The sequence below is a fragment of the Eumetopias jubatus genome, unplaced genomic scaffold (assembly GCF_037043125.1).
Source record: "Eumetopias jubatus isolate StellerSeaLion01/CBP00866 unplaced genomic scaffold, mEumJub1_p1.0 scaffold_14, whole genome shotgun sequence".
NCBI lineage: Eukaryota > Metazoa > Chordata > Mammalia > Carnivora > Otariidae > Eumetopias > Eumetopias jubatus.
In genome coordinates, this window is record NW_028274820.1 from 513,091 (window position 1) to 532,718 (window position 19,628).

Genomic DNA, 19,628 nt, shown 5'->3' on the forward strand with positions numbered 1-19,628 from the left:
CGCGGGAGGGAAGGGCCAGGAAGCTGCGCTCGCTGAGTCCTAGGCACCCGGGCGGGTGGGGGAGGGCTCAGTTATTCAGGGTTTCAGAGGAAAAAAGGATTTGTAATAAAGACATGAACAGAGGTGCTATTTATAACCAGGAAAACTGGAAACAACCCAAATCGCCCCCACAGGGACTGGCCTGGCAGATCCACAGAGGGGGGGAAGGAGGTTCTGGCCACGTGACGCGTGGGGAGGGGGAGCTCAGTGGCGACAGGAGCCTCGTGCGTGGGGGGAGCCAAATATGATGCAGTTTGCACACAGCGACCGTAATTACGGGACACTGCAGGCTTGCGCTGCCTTACAGGTGTCAGGCCAAGGCCGAGCCGAAAACAGCCTGAGCAGCTCCAGCGGCGGCCCTCGGCCCGCAGGGACCTTGTCACCTCGCCGCTTGGCAGAGGCGGACACGGGGCTCTAAGAGGCCGGGTCAGGGGGCGTGGGAGGCCGGCGGTGTGCCCCGGGCAGCCCCAGCCGAGCCACGGGCAGGCCAGCGAGCGGCTTGTGCAGCATGCCACCGGCAAGGGCTGCACACGACGGAAACAGAAGTTAAGATCATGGGCCTCGGCTCAGGGAGGCAACGCCCGCCTCTGAGCGCCCCGCCGCCTCCCTGGCAATGGGGATGGTGGGTGTCCAGCAGCAGGAGAGGAGGTAAGACTTGAGGCTCCCGTGGAGAGTCTCCCACCCCCCCCCCGCCACATCCTGCTGGAACTCCCCCTGCTCTGAGGGGCACCCCAGGCTCAGAGTTTCTGCTCTGACCGTCTTCACCCAGGGACTGCAGGCTTCTGGACATGCGTCCATCAGGGGTCCTGAGGGCCGTGGTGGAGAAGGGCCCGGCAGGTGGACCCCAGCCAAGGTGTCTCGGCCTCTGCTGGCTGCTGCGTGCAGTTGGCCTCCCCCCCGGGCTCAGCGGAAGCTTCCCAGCCGCACCCCCCTACCTGGCAGGTGCCACACAGCACAGCTGCAAGAGGAGGGCCTCCCTGGGAAGGTGACAACACAGCCCTTCCGCACACGGCTGGAGGGGTCGCTCTGCAGTCCTGACCGGGGGCCACCCTGCTGCCATCACCCCCAAGCCAGCTGCCGTCACAGCACCACGGCTCCTGGGCCTGGCGGGCAGGGGCAGCCCCTAGCCCCCACGGTCAGGCCTCTATCACAGTGTAGGCAGGGCTCTCTGCCCGGCTGCTGACCTCTGCGGGGACCCAGGGTCTCCTGAACGCTCCCTGCCTTCCCTAACCCTCCCCTGTCCCTGAGGGAAACCGGCGGGCGGCCTGCAAACCGCAGCCCTCACCTCCTTCATGGTGCTGCTGTTAAGACTAATAACAGGGGGTGCCTAGAAGGATCCATCTGGAATTGTACTTTGGAATCAAGGCTTGGGGGCTGTGCAGCTCAGCAGTGAGTGTGGGGTCCTGCTTTGGGCAATGGGGTGGTGAGAGAGCAGTGAAGATGGGAAGCAAAGGGATGCACAGGACCATGGGCATGGGGTCAGGAGCCACAGCGCTGGGTGCCACCAGCAGGAGGGGGGGTGCCCGGGAAGCTGGCGTGGAGGCGAGGCCGCAGGAAGGGGCGGATGGAGGACGAGGGAACCAGGATGGACGTGCACGGGGAGGCCAGGCGGAGGCGTCTCTGGGCGGTGGGGCCGGTGCTGGGGCGCAGTGGGTCCAGGGCGCATGGGGCAGTGGGTGGACACAGAGCACTTTCCTCTCCGGCACGAAGCGGACGCGTGACATTCGCTTACAGACATTACGGATTCGCTGGTACCAGACTGGCCCTCCCGCGGGAGGGAACCATCACCCGGGCAGAATGCAGGAGATCCCTGCTTTCAGGCGTGAACGCCAGACAGTGCCCGACTGGGGGACCCAGGGGGGGGCAACTTACAAATGCTGTCGCCTGGGGCCAATCCCTGGCGGGGGAGTGGGGGGGCTCGCAGTGCCGGAGGGCAGAGGTCATGTGGACCGTGGACCAGACAAGGACCAGACGAGGGGACGTGGCAGCAGTGGGGTTGTGAGGGGCAGGACACCGGGGAAAGGGTAGCTGTGGGCGGGGTCCCCAGATCCTACGTGGGGACCTGTGAGTTCTCAGCTGCCCATACACCAGGTAGATCTGGGTTGCGCCAAATTACAGGGCCCGGGAAGCATCTCAAATTTACTGGGATCTGCAAGAACAAAGCACAGAGCCAAGTTCAAGGTCATCAGCCAGGACTGAACTACCTACAAAAGCAAGCATCAACAGTCTTCAGAGGAAGTTAACAGAATCTTGAGCTTCACAACGTTTCAGCCACCACGTCCATACACTGTTCAATTAAAAAAAAAAAAAAAATCACTTAGGAATACAAAGAAACAGGAAGTTGAGAGCCCCAGGCAAGAAGAAAGTCGTCTACAGAAACTGAGACACTAACCCAAGATGACCAAGATGTTGGACTTTGCTGACTTTAAGGCCATTGTTACAAACCTATTTGAAGAATTGGAGAAGCTGCAGTCTTAGTGAACGGGTGGGAAATCTCAGCCCCCACACAGATCAGTGGGAATGATGTAACCTGCAGATGAAGGAGCACACGGGCTGACCTTGAAAAACAAGGTCACCCGGTCCCATGCGAGAGTCCCTGGAATCTCCAAAGTGTGAAATTGAGGCAGAATAAATATTTGAAGACACTGTGTCTAGGAAACTTCCCAAGTTTAATGGAAAACATGCATTTACATATCTAATAACCTCCACAAGCCCCAGTGAGGGTAAATATAAAAAGAACAACAGTCACAGAAAGTTCTGAAAAGCAGAGAAGATCCTGGAGGCCGCCAGAGAGAACAGACGCATCACTCCCAGGGGATCCGTAGGAATCAGAACTGACTTCTCACCAGAAGCCGCCAAAGCCAGATGGTGACAACAGGGCATCCTCCCAGTGCCCCCCAAGTTCTCATCCAGTAAAAATGTCCCTAAAAAGCAAGGTTGACATAAAGGAGGCTAAGAGAAGGTACTAAGCGGGCAGTGCAGTCCAGGCCGCGGACGGCCCTGGCTCGAGGTGCACCTGTGGGAAGGAACTTCGCTGGGAGCAAGACAGAGGGACAATACCACCACTGATGAGGAAACGCGGGGGACGTGAAACAGGACTCGTCCACTAGGCAGCTGACCTCCGCCCTTCAAAGCCCATGAGGCCCGCGAGGCCAGGACAGCTGCTGACTCACAGGACAGCCATGTGCAGCGCGGGGTCCTGGGCTGAAAGCTGAGCTTGTCAAGGTCACAGTGAAGGCAACACTGATCCTGGCGTGGGGTCTGCGGAGCTGATGGCGATAGCGGAGCCAGATTCGTTCCCGATTTTGACCCTTGTACTGTGTTTATAAGGGAGAGGACCCTTGTCCCACACGAGGGCGTGAATGAATAATGGGGCGTCATGCCCACAGCTCATCGTCAGATGAGTCAGAGAAATGCTCACCCACAGAGAGAAGGACTTGCAGGGCAAATGTGGGGAGATGTTAACAGTTGGAGGGTTTGGGGCAAAAGCATATGGGAGCTCGTCTGCATTTGCAACTTTCCTATACATTTGAGATTATTTCAAAAGAAGGCATTTCACAAAGCAGCAGCTTCCTTGGGGCAAGAAGGAAGAAGAGACAGCAACAGAATGGACCAGGGGCCACAGAAGGGTATTTTTGCTGAGGTCTAACGTCTGCACAGACGAGTGCACAAGTCACTGACCCTCCGCCTGCTGGTCCCGTCTGGGAGAGCTGAACAACTGGAACTGCATTTTCTCTCGTGTCTGGCTTTTCCTCCTCAAAGTTATGTTCATGACATGCAGACGTGTTTCTGTGTCTAGGAGCCGCAACATTTTTGTGTTGGTGCAAAGTGCCTGATCGTGTGACTACATTCATGCATCCGTTGTGCTGCTGGGAACATCCTTGCTCATGTCTCAGGGAGCACACATGTGCAAACATCTAGGTGTGAGATTTCAGGGTCGCTGGGCACGAGTGTGCTCACCTTTCACTGACCCGGCAGAAACTTCCCGAAGCGGTGGCACGGGGTTACGTTCCCACAACACAGTGTGGGCGTCCCGGCCACCCCACCGTCTGGCCCGTGAGTCCTGGCGCTGCCGAGGTTGGGACATTCAGCCAGGTATATGTCACATGGCGATCTTAGCTTCCATTTCCCCAATAACTCGAGGGTGAGCACCTTCTCACGGTTTTGGACCATTCGGGCCTTTTTGTGAAGTGAAGCTGACGTACTTATTTGACAGAGAAAGACACAGCAAGAGAGGGAACACAAGCAGGGGGAGTGGGAGAGGGAGAAGCAGGCTTTCCAGTTTCTTTTTTAAGTGGGTTCCACGCCCAGCACGGGGCTTGAACTCACGACCCTGAGGTCAAGACCCGAGCTGAGATCAAGAGTCGAATGCTCTACCAACTGAGCCACCCAGGCGTCCGTTTCTCTTTTTCTTATTGACGGGTATGACTTCTTTATATAGCGTGGATCAGAGACAGTTGTCAGATGTATCTACTGCAGATGCTTCTCCCAGCTCTGTGGTTTGCCTTTTCACCCGCTTGCACATGATGAGTCACTGTTGGACATATATAAGTTCTTCATTTCAATGGGATCAAATTCACCAATGTTTTCCTCACTGGCACTGCGTTTGTATGTTCTATCTACCGACCTACTATCTGTCCTCTAGGTCTTTAAAGACACTTTTTTTAAAGATTTTATTTATTTATTTGACTGAGAGAAACACAGCGAGAGAGGGAACACAAGCAGGGGGAGTGGGAGAGGGAGAAGCAGACTCCCCGCTGAGCAGGGGCCCAATGCAGGGCTCGATCCCAGGACCCTGGGACCATGACCTGAGCCGAAGGCAGACACTCAACGACTGAGCCACCCAGGCGCCCGTTAAAGACACTCCTAAGTGTTTTCCCTACTGCTTTATTGTTTGTGCCTCCTATTGACTTCTGTGACCGTTACAAACGAGGTGCGTGCCCATGTGTGTGCATGGGTGTGTAGTAAGAGTCGGCTCGAGAATTGCTTCCCACACATGTACTCAATAATTTTGCAAAAAACACTTCTTCCCCAGTTATAAGCGAGTGTCAGCTTTGCCCACGTCTGGATTCCATTCCATCGGTCTCTTGTCTATCCTTGACCAGGGACCAGTGCCGCCTTGTAAATCACTGTGGCTTTGCTGTGCGATGCCTGCCGCCCCCGGCCTTCAGCTGAGCGGCTCTCGTTCCTCTTTACCCCCTAATCCATCCTACCTATTCTTGGTCCTCTGCAGTGTCAGGTAGATCCTCGTATCAGCTTGTCACGGAGACACACACACACACACGCCAGTATTCTGGGGGAGTAGTGTGCATTAAATTAGCTCAGGTGGTAGAGAATTAAAATTATTTCCATATTGAGTCTTCCAATCCACAAGCCTGGGATATACCCTTCCATTTATCTAAGTGAACTTCAGTTTACCTCAGTAAAGTTCATAATTTCCTGTGTAGAGGTTTTGCACATCTTTGTTAGATTTATTACTAGGTAGTTTACATTTTTAAAATCGTATTATAAGTAATTCCTTTTTTTTTTTAATTAAGTAAACTCTACATCCAACATGGGCCTCGAACTCATGACCCCAGGATCAAAAGCTGCACGCTGTACCAACTGAGCCAGCCCGGCACCCTATTATCAATAATTCTTAACACATTTATAATTATTGCTGGTACATGTAAATAAAAATTTCAAAAGACTTACATTATAAACAGCAGCCTTCCTAATTTCACATACCCTAATAAGTTGCCTAAAATTTTAGGGGTGTTCTATGTACACAATAATGTCATCTGCAAGTAATGACGATTTTATTTCTTCCTTTCCAAACTTTTGGTCTTTTCCTACATTTCCTTTCGCACTGGCTACATTCCCTAAAACAATGTTGAGTAGTAATGGTAAGAATCTCATCGTGAATCTCAGGGGGAACATTTTCAGAATTTCATCGAGACATACACAGAAGGAGCCACGACATATGTGGCTCATGTTTTCTACCCCTTTATTGCCAACCTCTCTGCGCCTTCTATTTAGGGTGGCCCCTCATAGCAACGCACAGTGCACTGTTTAGTTTTGTTCCAATACAGTCTGTCCCCAGCCTTTCATTGAAAGTAATTAGTCCACTTACATTTAATGTTGTTCCTGATATACTTGAGTTTACACCTACTGTGAGTGCTTGTTTTATATTTATCTCACCCGTTTTATATTTTAATCCTCTTTCCTGCCTCTCCTTGGATTGTTTTTTATTATTCCAACCCCCCAACTAGTAGCCTAATAGCTATGCACCCCTTTGCTATTACTTCACTACCTACTGTGCACATTCTTTTACTACTCACTTAGTGGTAGATGAGAACATGCACCCTTTACTTACTAGGGTCTGCCACAGGCCGGCATGCTTTTTTTAACCTCTTCCCAGGCCCTAGAACATTCTATTGGCTGCATTTACATCCTTCTCACTTCTGTTGTTGCTAGTGTCACACATTTTATTTTTACATATTTTCCACCACAGGCGGCATTACTATTGTTATAGAATCAATATTCATCCCTGTTCACCCTTTCTGTCTGCTGCTCTTTATTCCCTCCTGAATTTCCACCTCCACTTTTGGGAAGAATATTTTTGCTGCAGAATTCTACAGAAGTGTACGTTGTCAGGGTTTTTCCCTGGTTCTTAAAAAGTGTCATTTTATTGCCTTCTGACTATGCATTCGTGTTGGAGAGTCTGAGCTGATTGTTACTCTTTTGAGGCTGCTTTGTAGTTCTTCTTGTCACTCTAGCTCCTCTGAGACAACTTTGTGCTTCTCCTGGTGGGGTTCATGGAATTTCTTGAATCAGTGAACTCACGGCATTCTCTGGTTTTCAGAATTCTCAACCATTATGTCCTCCAACATTTCTTCTGCTCCAGGAAGAAATCTTTCTTTTCTTGCTTCTTTCTGGGACCCAGGACTTTTCAACATGTTCCACGATCTCTTACACTCTTCTCCATATTTTCTCTCTCTCTTCCATCTCTATGCCATCAGCCTTGAGACTTCCTCCAGTCCCATCTTAAAACCACTCATTGCATTCTAAATATAAATTACTGTTTTCAGCTCTAGAATATATGTTATTGAAATTCTTCATTTTATTATTTTCTTTAAAATATTAATAGCAGGGCACCTGGGTGGCTCTGTCGTTAAGCGTCTGCCTTCGGCTCCAGTCGTGATCCCAGGGTTCTGGGATCAAGCTCCACGCTGGGCTCCCTGCTCGGCGGGAAGCCTGCTTCTCCCTCTCCCACTCCCCCTGCTTGTGTTCCCTCTCTTGCTGGGTCTCTCTCTGTCAAAATAAATAAAATCTTTAAAAAATATATTAATAGCAATTATTTTAAAGTCTGTCTGATAACTCCAGTTATCTGTGTCATCTGAGAATTTTTTCCCCTGTTTTTTTTCTTGGTGTGTCTAGTAATTCATAATTGAAACGTGGACAGTGTCCATGAGAAATTACAGAGGCTTTCTCCAGAGAGGGTCCACCTCGTCCTCCAGGCACAGCTGGGTGTGGGCAGACTCCCTCAATCCAGGTACATGAGGCAGGACTGCAGTCCTGATGTCTCAGTCTGTCCATGGCTCATGTCCCTCCCTAATGTGTAGCTGTCCCCAGGTCCCAACTCAGTTCCTGAACTCCAATTTTTATCTCTTCAAAAGCATGAAATCATTGAAAACACCACTCAGCTTTTCATCGGCTACCTTATTAGCTTCTTATAATGTGTATTTGATATGCAGGTGAAGGCTTTGGGGGAGAAATGCCTGAGTTTGGGGCCTCCAGTCTCTTCAGTCCTGGCCATTTCAGCAGTGTAATTAAAATCATCTCTCCTCCTCCATGAACTTGCTCAAGCTCTGCTGGCTTCTTTACGTCTTGCAGGGGCAGCCCTAGGCTCAGCTTCCTACCTCTCTAAGAATCAGTAAACACCCGGAGAGGTAGATAGTGTGCAAAATGTCCACTCACCTCTCTCCAATTCTCTTCTCTTTGGAAACTGGGCTCCTCAACTCCTGATCATCTGCAGCTGTCTGATTATCTAAACCAATTTTTTTTTTTTTCTCATCTGGGTTTACTAGTTGTTCTCTGTGGAAACAGTGATCAGCCCAACTACTCCACCGTAACTGGAAATGGAAACTCAAGGAAGGGTCATTTTATAGATAACACAAAATTGGATGTCTGTCTAGACAGAGTAAAAATAATAAAAATGATAGGGGCGTCTGGGTGGCTCCATTGGTTGAGCGTCCGACTCTTGGTTTTGGCTCAAGCGTTGTGAGATCAAGCCCTGAGTCGGGCTCCATGCAAGGTGGAGAGTCTGCTTGAAGATTCTCTCCCTCTGCCCGCCCCCCAGAAAGAAGTAAATCTTTTTTAAAAAAGATTTTACTTATTTATTTGAGAGAGAGAGAAAGTGAAAGAGCACAAACAGGGAGAGCAGCAGAGGGAGAGGGAGACACAGGCTCCCTGCTGAGCAGGGAGCCCAATGCGGGACTTGATCCCAGGACCCCGGGATCATGACCTGAGCCAAAGGCAGATGCTTAACAGACTAAGCCACCCAGGTGCCCCTAAAAGAAATAAATCTTTAAAAAATTATAATAATAGGGGCACCTGGGTGGCTCAGTTGGTTAAGCGTCTGCCTTCAGCTCAGGTGGACCCGGGGTCCTGGGATTAAGCCCCATGTTGGGCTCCCTGCTGAGCAGGGAGTCCGCTTCTCCCTCTCCCTCTACCTGCCGCTCCCCCTGCTTGTACTCTCTCTCTCTAATAAAAAAATTTAAAAATCTTAAAAAAAATAAAAAATGGTAATAATAATAATAATAATAATAATGACAGTTCTTATGGTGTCCTTATCACATAACAGACTTTGTGTAAGTGGTTACATGTGCTATGCTATTTGATGTGTACAGTAACTTCATGAAATAGGTAATACATCTGTTCCCATTTTACAGAGGTGTAAACTGCAAGGTAAATTATTTTGTACAGGCAGTCTGTCTGTTCCCAAGAGCCAAAATACACAGGAAAAATTTCAAAGTCTTTGTTATTGTGATAAAACAATATGTAACCTAAAACTCGCACTTTCAACCATTTTTAGGTGTGCAGTTCAGTGACAGTAAGTATATTCACGGTGTCATGTCACCACCACCACCTCTTTCCAAAACATTTTTCTTGCCTCAAACAGAAACTCCTCACCCCTTCCCCCATCCCCCCAGCACCTAGGGGCCTCTAACCTACTTTGTCCCTATGAAGTTGTCTGTTCTAGATATTTCGGATAAGTGGAACCATGCAACATTTGTCCCTTTGTGTCTGGCCGATTTCCCTTTGCACAATGTTTTCAAAGTTCATCCATGTCACAGCAGGTGTCTGAAACGTAGTCCTTTTTATAGCTAAGCAATATTCCATTGCATGTCTACACCACGTTTCGTCTTTCCATTCATCAGTTGATGGACATTTCAGTTATTTCCCCCTTTGGGCGACTGTAATTACTAGTGCTGTGAGCAATGATGTGTGATCATCAGTTTGAGTCCCTGCTGTCGGTCCATTTGGGTAGAAACCTAGAAGTGCAGTTGTTGGGTCACAGGGTAACTCTGTGTCTAACTTTTGGAGGAACCACAACGCTGCGCCATTTTCACCACCAGCAGCCCACAAGGGTCCTGATTTCTCCAGGTCCTTGCCAACACTTTCTTTTCTTTTTTTAAGATTTATTTATTTGAGAGAGAGAGAGAGAACCAGAGAGCATGAGCAGGGGGAGGGGCAGAGGCAGAGGGAGAAGCAGGCTCCCCGCTGCGCAGGGGGCCCAATGCAGGGCTCGATCTCAGGACCCCGGGATCATGACCTGAGCCGAAGACAGATGCTAACCCACTGAGCCCCCCAGGTGCCCCTGTATTTTTACTTTCTTGATAATGCCTTTTGATGCACAAGAATTTTAATAAAGTCTATTCTATTTGTCATTGTTGTTGCTTATGCTTTTGTTGGCATATATAAGAAGCCATTATCAAATCCAAAGTTAGGAAGATTCATGTTTCCTTTTAGGAGGTTCATGGTTTAACTCCTATATTTAGGTGGTTGATCCATTTTGAGTTAATGTTTGTGTGTGGTGTGAGGTAGGGGTCCAACTTCATCCTATGAAACAGGTGGATTCATAGGGACAGGAATTAGATTAGTGGTTGATCAGGCCTGTAGGTAGATGGGGTGATGGGAAGAGACTGCTGATGGGTGTGAGGTTTTTTGGGGGGTGATGAAAATATTCTAAACTTAGACAGTGGTGATGGTTGCATAACTCCGTGAATACATTAAAAACCACTGAATTGTACACTTTAAAAGGGTGAATTTTATGCCATGTGAATTATACCTCAATAAAGCTATTATTAAAACAAACAAACAAAATAGAACAGCTGGTGGCCCGTAGGAGGGGACAGGCCTGGCAGCCCCACCTCCTGCTTCCAGGGGAGCAGACATGCTGCCCTCCCGTGGCCCCTGTGGCTGCCGGCCAGGCTCCTGCCCTACACCAAACACGTGGCCCAGGCCCGAGTCTTCCTCCTCCTCAGTGCCACATGTCAGGCAATAAAGGGTCTTCTTTCATGAACTTTCCTCCCACTTTGGCCCCAAGCCCAAATGCTGTCAGCCCCATTATCCTGGCAACTCAGTCCAGAGAGTGAAAGAGGCCACAGGCAGCCGCTCCCGTGCCTGCCTCTCTTCCTGGGGCGTGGATGGAGTCTTGAAGGAAAGGCAGGGGCACCGGTGGTCTGCTGGATTCCTGGGTGAGGCGAGGCTTGGCTGGGCCCCGTGACCCATCTGTGCAAGGCGGGGCTGGGACTCAGTCTGTCCCCGGCCGTGAACAGAGCTGGTGAGCTATCTGTCTTCCTGCTGCCAGGGCAGCCTGGGACTGGGCGTGGGTTCAGTTTGTGACCAGGCCACCTTGAGTTCCAACTGGGCTCTGAGCATTTGGATTTGTGGTCGGGAGCCCGCACTTGCACCGGTCAGTTGCATGAGGCCTCTCTGTGGGTGCTTTTGGGGGTGGGAGGATGGGAAGTTCTCTCTGTGAAGGGCACAGTGCAGCCCCTGGGTGTCGAAGGCACGGACAACCCACCACCTTCCTGCACTTCAAGGGGCGGGGGCTTGGGCAGGAGTCGGCATTCCCCACCCCCCCGCCCCGGGCCTTAGCAGAGCCCTGGAGAGGTGACACTGGTGGCTTCCTGAGAAGAGGAGGCTGACGAGGGCTAGAGAGGAGGAGCTAGGGCGCTGGGTGAAGACTGTGGCCAAGAGACCGTGTATGGCCCCGGGCACACACTGACCCTCTTGGCGTGGCAGAGGCCCTGGGGTGGGAGCAGAGGGCCCGAGCCAGCCTAGCTGGGCACTTCCCTGCCAGGCCCCAGGGGTTCTGAATCGTCTCAGACGTCCTGCCTCCCAGCAGGGTGAGGTTCCAAGGTGGTGCAAATGCAGGCTCAGGGAGGAGGTCCTAAAACTGCCCCTTAAGGCCTGTGAGGTCAGAAAGGAGAAGCGGGGAGGGCTGCTGTCCCCAGCCCCAGGCTGGCTCTGTGTCTTTTGTCTCCAAGCACCTGCTGCTCTTCATCTGGGTTCAGCAACCGGCTGGCCGCTATGGACCTGCCTTGGCATTTTAATTGCAGTCATTAAGATGCCTCCCCTTGCTGTGGCCACGTCGGCAGTTCCTGGCCTTTCTGTGCTGAAGCCACAAGCACCGCAACCTCAGCGGCCCCCCCGCAGGGCTCCTGACCGGAAGCACCAGCCCCTCCGGGCACAGGCTGGGTTCCCAGGCACAGCGCCTGGTGCACCTTCCCTGCCCCCGTCCACCCTGAACATTGCAGGGGTCAGGCCCTGTGCAGAGGCCACACTGACTGGCTGAGTGCAGGAGCACTTTCTTCTAGAAGGTTCCCTCAGTGGTGTGCACCTGTCTGCCTCGTCCCTCTGGCCTTAGGACCTCTGCTGGAACACACAGCCCCCAGGGGTGCTCAGTGTGGTGTCCCCTGCCCCTAGCCCACCCGGCCAATCTGGATGAGACACGTGCCCCTGCCTGTCTGATAGGGAAAAATAACCAGGATGTCCCTCTGAAAGGTGATGAGCCAAACGCCGGTCTCCCTGTGCCCCCCTCTAGGGCCTGGGCCCGCAGCTGAGCGTCTCTCAGGAAAAGTCGTTCAGCCACACTTAGCACAAAATGGCAGTTCTGGGGTTGAACTCTACCTAGCAACAAGATTAGCAGCTGATTTTGCAAACTGTTATTTTTATCTCGGGGACTGGCACGGCTGAGACGAGTGGCCTCCTCCTGCGCCACCTGGGGACTGCACCACCTGGGGACCCCGCCCCCCAGACACTCCTCCTGGCCCCATGCCCGCTCTGCCTCCCTTTTTCACTGGTGGGGATCTGTGAGTCCCAGGATGCGGAGGGGGTTCCCGAGAGCCTCCAGAGAGGAATGCCAGCCCCCAGGTCCCTGCCCTGCTCCCCTCCCACTCCTCAGCCCCCGTGTCCACAGCCCAGAGCCTCCTGCACTGCCCACCCAGTGTCACAACAGCCCCGGTACTTTGTGCTCCATGGACAAGGGGTCTGTGGGGCTGGGGGCCTCATCCCACTGCAGGATGCTCTGGAGCACTTCCTCACCCACTGCCTTCCTTCTTGCCACTGCTGTGGCCTGCATCCGCCAAGCTGCCTTGCAGGAACACAGAAAATACCGTGAACTTCCAGTTCTAGAAGAGGGTGCTGCAGGCAGTGCTCCCAGCTCCTCCTCCCTGTACACAATCCAACAGACACTACAAATGGACCCTGACATAGAAAAGAGAAGGCAGACAGGCCGGGGGCCTCGGGACTTGAGAACCGGGTGCCATGTGGTGCTGGGCACAGAGGCCTGCACCCCAAGCTGCCACCAGGCATCCACAAGACAAACAGAGGACAGGAGAAGCTGCTCTGGGTGAAGTGGGGGAGGGCAGGCAGCATCTGGGAGCCCCAGGCCCAGCCCAGCAGGAGTTCGCCCACCCCCGCAGGCGGCAGCATGGCAAGGATTCTGAAAACCAAACACCAGGACCACAACCCACAAAAGGAGGCCAAAACCCACATGTAGAAGCTGAGAAGGGGGGCTGCCTTGCTAAAATAGTGAAGACTGTCCTCACATAGCAACCAAAATATCCAGGATACAAGGGAAAATCTTGCATCCCACCAGAACTGGGAAAGCACAGTTTGAATGAGGAAAGATTATCCACTGATGCCAAGGCCAAGACAGATCAGATGCTGGGATGACGGGGCAAGGGTTCTAAAGCAGGCATTACAAAAATGCCCCAACGAGCAATTATAAATTCTCTGGAAACAAATGAGGACATAAAAAATCTCAGCAAAGAAGTTGCATGTTTCTTCTCTCTCTCTCTAAAAAAAAAAATGTTCTATAAAGTAAAAATTAATGGAACTGAAAAATACACTAAAGAAGTTAAACACGTTGCCAGGCGAACTTGACAGCAGAGTAGAGATGGCAGAAGACAGAACCAGTAAACTTGGAGACAGAACCAGTAAACTTGAAGACAGACCGACACAGTTTACTCATTCTGAACAACGGAGAGAAGGCAGACTGAGAAACAAGATGGACAGAGCCTCAGAGATCGTAGAACAAGAACACAAGATCCAACATTCATATCAGCAGAGTCCCAGAAGGTAGAAAGAAGGGGGGGAGCCAGAAAAATAATTAAAGAAATCATGTCTGAAAATGCCCCAATTTTGACAAAAGACATAAACCTACAGATTCAAGAAGCTGAGCAAACCCCAACAGGGAAGCCTAAAAAGATCCACGCTAAGACGCATCATGATTAAAGTTCTGAAAACCAGGGGCACCTGGGTGGCTCAGTTGGTTGGGCATCCAACTCTTGATTTCAGCTACAGTCATGATCTCAGTGTCATGAGATCGAGCCCAGAGTCAGACTTCCTGGTGGGCATGGAGCATGCTTACGATTCTCTCTCTCTCTCTCCTCTGCCCCTCCCGTCCTAAAAAAAACCCAAAATACAAAACAACTTCTGAAAACTGAAGACAGAAGAAAAACATCTTAAAAACAGCTGGGGCGCCTGGGTGGCTCAGTCGGTTAAGCGACCGCCTTCGGCTCAGGTCATGATCCTGGAGTCCCGGGATCAAGTCCCACATCGGGCTCCCTGCTCAGCAGGGAGTCTGCTTCTCCCTCTGACCCTCTTCCCTCTTGTGCTGTCTGTCTCTCACTCTCTCTCTCTCAAATAAATAAATAAAATCTTTTAAAAAATAAAAAATAAAAAATAAAATAAAAAAAAAATAAAAACGGCTAGACAGAGTTGTATTTCTAGCAGAGAAGCACCATTCAAATGATGGCAGGTTTGTCCCCTGGAGCCATGGTGGTCAGATGTGAGTAGCCTAGTCTGCGCCGTACCACCCTGAACATGCCCAGTCTCATCCAATCTCGAAAGCTAAGCAGGGTCAGGCCCACTTACTTGGATGGGAGAAGTGAGTAGCCCAACATTCCTCAAGTGTTGAAAGAAAGGAATTGTCAATCACACACTCCACAAGCCAGTGAAAGTAGGGAGTGCCGGGAAATAAAAATATTCCCAGATGAAGTCTATCAGACTTATCTTTAGAGAATGGCTGAGGGAAGGTCCCCAGACAAATATTCTTTGGGGAAAGAATGATCAAAGCATGAAATGAAAGGCATACATAATAGACAGCTTCCCTTCATGAATTTCTGTAATCCTGTCCTAAGACTGAAGTTCTCACACCATCTGATGGGGCTCCTCAATAGAGAACAAAGACAACTACAGAACTGAAAACAGCTATACTTCAAAATTTTGGAGGCTAAAGGACATTAACAGAAGTAAGGTTTCTACACTCACTCAAAGTGACAGCAGTCATATGTGTATATGGAGATGCCTATGGCAACCCCCAAAAAACTACACAAGGCGATATACTAAAAACGTGACCGATAAATCAGAAGAGAATTGTAAAAAAAAAAAAAGGGGGGGCTCAAGAAGTCCACAGGAAGGCAAGGAAAACTAAACAGGAATTAGATGTGAAGAGAACAAACAGGAAGCGAATAATAAAGCAACAGAATAAAGCCTAACATAGCAATAATTACTTTAAATGTATGTAGTCTAAATACACCAATCAAAAGACAGGCTGGCAGAATGGATAAAAACATGCCCTAAATATGTGCCATCTCCGAGGAACCCAGTTCACAAAAAGGCTGAAGGTAATAGGCTGGGAAAAGATATATCATGTAGACGTTAATCACAAATATTATTTATGTTAATATAGCAGGAGTGGCCACGTTACGTTGAGGTAAAGTCGACGTCAGAGCAAAGAAAACTACCTGGGACAAGAACGGACATTACATAAGGATAAAATGACCAATCTATCCAATAGGTACAACAGTCCTAAATGTGTGTGCACCAAACAACAGAGCTTCTGAATCCATGAAGCAAAACCAGGACAGCGGAAAGGAGAAGCTGACAAATCCAGAGTTAAAGTTGGGGACTTTCAGCAACTGATAATGCTACAAAATCAAGAATGGACCAGGATAGAGCAGAGTTGAACAACAACACCATCAATCATCAGGACTGAATTAATGTTTATGGAATACTCTCTCCACCCAGCAGCAGAATACACCTACTTCTTAAGTGCCCACCGACGCTCACTGACATAGACCATACCCTGGGTCCTAAAACAAACCTTAACACATTTAAAAGAATTGCAATCACACAGGCAATAATGGAATTAAAGTGGAAACCAATTAGAGAAAGACAGAAAAATCTCCAAACGCTTGATTGGAAATTTAACAACGCGTTTCTGAAAGAGGAAATCTCAAGGAAAATTAAGATATATAGAAGTGAATGAAAAAAAAATCAAAAGTTGCTGGATACAACTAAATCAGTGCTGAGAGGTAAATTTATAGCATTATGCTTACATCAGAAAAGAAGATCATAAATCAATTACCTAAGTTCCCACCTCAAAAAACTAGAAAAAGAGCAAAACAAGCCTAAAGAAAGCAGGAGGCAGAAGGTACAAAAGATAGCAGAAATCAGTAAAATAGAAAACAGAAACTATAGAGAAAAATAATGAAATGAAAAGCTAATTCTTAAAAAAACAAAACCAAGAGACTTAATAAGCCTCTACCAAGATTGACAAAGACAGAAAGAGAGAAGACACAAATCATCAGTGTTAGGAATGAACTGGGATATGATGACAGATCCTGAAGCCATTAAAAGGAGAATAAGCGGGTGGTGTGGGCACTTTTACCCTCAGAAATTAGACAACTTAGAAGAAACGGATCAATTTCTTAAAACTCACAAACCACCAAAACTCATATCAAATAGACAACCTAAACAGTCTTATAACCATTTAAAAAACTAAACACACACACACAAGAAAACCACAGACAAATCTCTCATGAACTGCTACACATAAACAGAATTCTCAATAAAATATCAGCAAATTGAATCCAACAGTGTATAGATCAAATGTGATTTATTGCAAGTATGCAAGGCAAGTTCAGTATTCAAAAACCAATCATTGTAACACACCGTATCAACAGGCTTTAAGGAGAAATCATATTATCATATAAACTTAGGCAAAAAAAAAAAAAATTGACAAGATTCACAACCCATTCAAGAAAAACCTCAGCACACTAGGAACAAAGATGAATTTCTTCAACCTCATAAAGAGCATCTACCGAAAATCTAAAGCTAACATCATACTCACTGGTGAAAAACTGGACATTTTTCTAAGTTCTGGCATGAGGCAAGGAAGTCTGCACTCACCACCCTTAGCCAGCATATTTTCAGCCAGCACAGACACTGCAATAAGGAAGTAAAAATAAATCAAAGGCACCCAGATTGGAAATAAATAAATAGAACTATCTTTATTTGTAGATGACATGATTGAACACAAAGAAAATAGAATCCCAAGGAATCTACAAAAAACTCTTATAACTAACAAATGAATTTAGTAAGGTCACAGAATATAAGACCAACAAAAGTCAATTCCATCTTATATAGTAACAACAAACAAGAGGAAACCAAAATTAAAAATACAGTACCACTTACAATTGGCCCAAAGAACACAAAATGCTTAGGTATAAACCTAACAAAACGTGTACAGAGTCTACATGAGGAGAGTTACACAACGCTCATGAACGAGATGAAGGATCTAAATGCTTGGGAGAGACATACCATGTTCATGGATCGGAAGACTTAACATGGCAAAGAGGTTGGTTCCTCCTAAATTGATCCATAGGTTTGATGCAATTCTTACCAAAAGCCCAGTGAGATGTTTTTGTAGACACAGAGGGGCTGTTAGGAAAAGGGAAAGACTCCAGAATCACTGAAACAATGATGAATAACATCCACAGTGTCATGGCTAACCACACAGCTCGAGGAATGAAGACAGGGTGGTGCGGGTGGGGGGCAGACACGTAGATCGGTGGAACAGAGATGAAAATCCAGAAGCAGATCCACAAAAGTGTGTCCAATTAATTTATGACAAAGGGGCAAAAACAATTCAGTGGAGGAATGACAGTCTTTTCAATGAATGTTGCTGGAGAAATTGGTCAATCATAGGTCAACCTGACCCTAAACTTCAGTCTTTACACAAAAATTAATTCAAAATAGATCATGGACTTAAGCGAAACACAAACCATAAGACTCTGAAAGAAATAAACTGGAGAAATCTTTGAGATCTACATGAAGATTTTTTTAGATTTTTGGAGACGCTGAAAAGCATAATTCATAAAAAAAGTTTAAGACGTTGGACCTCAAGACATTAAAAGTTAAGTTAAAAGGATAAGACTAATTACAGACTGCAAGAAATGATTTGCAGATCACACGCCTTACAAGGGACTTTTATCTAGCATATATTTTAAAGAGTTAAAACTTGACATTAAAACAATCAATCCAATTAGGAAACAGGCCAAGGACGGGGCAGACATCTCACTGAGGAAGACACGCTGGCTGGCAAAGGCTGTGACGAGGTTGACCATCTGGCCACTGGGGAAATGTAGATCACAGCCTGGCCAGGTGCCAGCACACGCGGGTCAGGAAGGTCCCCAGCATCAGGGTCCTGCTGCTGTAACGGGGCCCACTGGCCCCAGGGCGCCTAGCTGACCGTCCCAGAGGGCAGAAGCCCGAGACGGGTCTCAGAGGGCTAGAGTCAGTGTCCGCACGGCTGGTTCCTTGTGAGGCTCGGGGTGAGAACCCCTCTCCTCACCTTTCCCACCTTCTAGAGGCGCCCATACTCCTTAGCTCACGGCTCTGTCTGTCTTCAAAACCAGCCGTGGCCTTGCACCTTAGGATTTAAAAACCCTTGTGATTACGTTGGGTCCATTCAGATAATCCAGAATATTCTTATCTTAGGTCAAGGAATTCCTCCTTCCTTTCACCTGTGACCTTAATCCCCTTGCACGACCTATTCTTGGGTTCTGAGGACATCGCGGGGCCCTCATTCTGCCTGTCATGGCACCAAATGCGGGCGAGGACACAGAGGAGCTAGATCTCTCCTCCACGGCTGGTGAGAACATGAAATGATGCAGCCTCGCTGTTTCTTGTGAAAGTTAAATGTGCATTTACCTGACCCAGCAACTGCACTCTTGGGCATTTAACCCAAAGAAAGGAAAACTTAGGTTCACACAAAAAGCCTACACGTGAATGCTCATAGTGCTTTATTTGTACCAGACACAGACTGGAGACCACCCAAGTGTCTTGGGATGGTGGGCGGCCCGTTCACATCCTGGGCCTGGCAGCCGGCAGGGACAGGCATCAGCAACCGACACGCCCTGAGCTCGGATGAACCTCCAAGTACATGAGTGGAAACCCGACCTCAAAGACACGGACAGCGTAATCCGGGAGCACGGCCTTCGTTTTGCACGGGACTGCAGGGGCGGGGAACCCATGAGGACTTGCAGGGGTTAGGAACAGGGTCAGCACGCCCAGGGAGACCCCGCGGTTCTGCGTCTCCACGGTGGCAGCAGGTGCACACCCGCTGGGGGCCCGGAGAACCAGCCTCTGAATGAGCTCTGTGGGCTGTCCCGGGGTCTGTCCCCTAGCTTGCCGTTGTCCTGCAGCCACGGGGGGCTGGTGGGGGGTGTCGGGCTGGCCACAGGGAACGGGGACACTTCACAACTTCCTTGACTCTACCACTGACCCCTGAACAACACAGGTTTGATCCCAGAAGCTATCCCGGACCCCGTTTGCTCAAGTGAGGTTGAGCTGGCCAGCATGGACGCTGGGATCCTGCTTCTCGGAGGGGTCAGCCAGTAGGAGGGGGGTGAGGGTGGCCGGGGCCCCCTCCCCATCCTGGGTCCCCCTACACAGGCTCTGCTGGAGCCGCCCCTCCCTCACCATCCCCACAGGGCCCCTTCACCTGCCACACCCCCGTCAACACCCCCAGGCTCTCGGGACCCGACTGGACTGATGGAGGCTCCGCGGGACTGAGCTGAGACCGGCCAGGGCCACGGGGCAGGTGGGGGTCTGGACCTCAGTCCTGGGTCAGCGGACGACCACTGGACAGGCCGGGCCTCACCGGCTTGGGACTTGGCAAGACGGGGTCCAGGGCAGAAGCCACCGCCATGGGGGGCAATCCCTCCACGACATGACCCTCGTGCCCC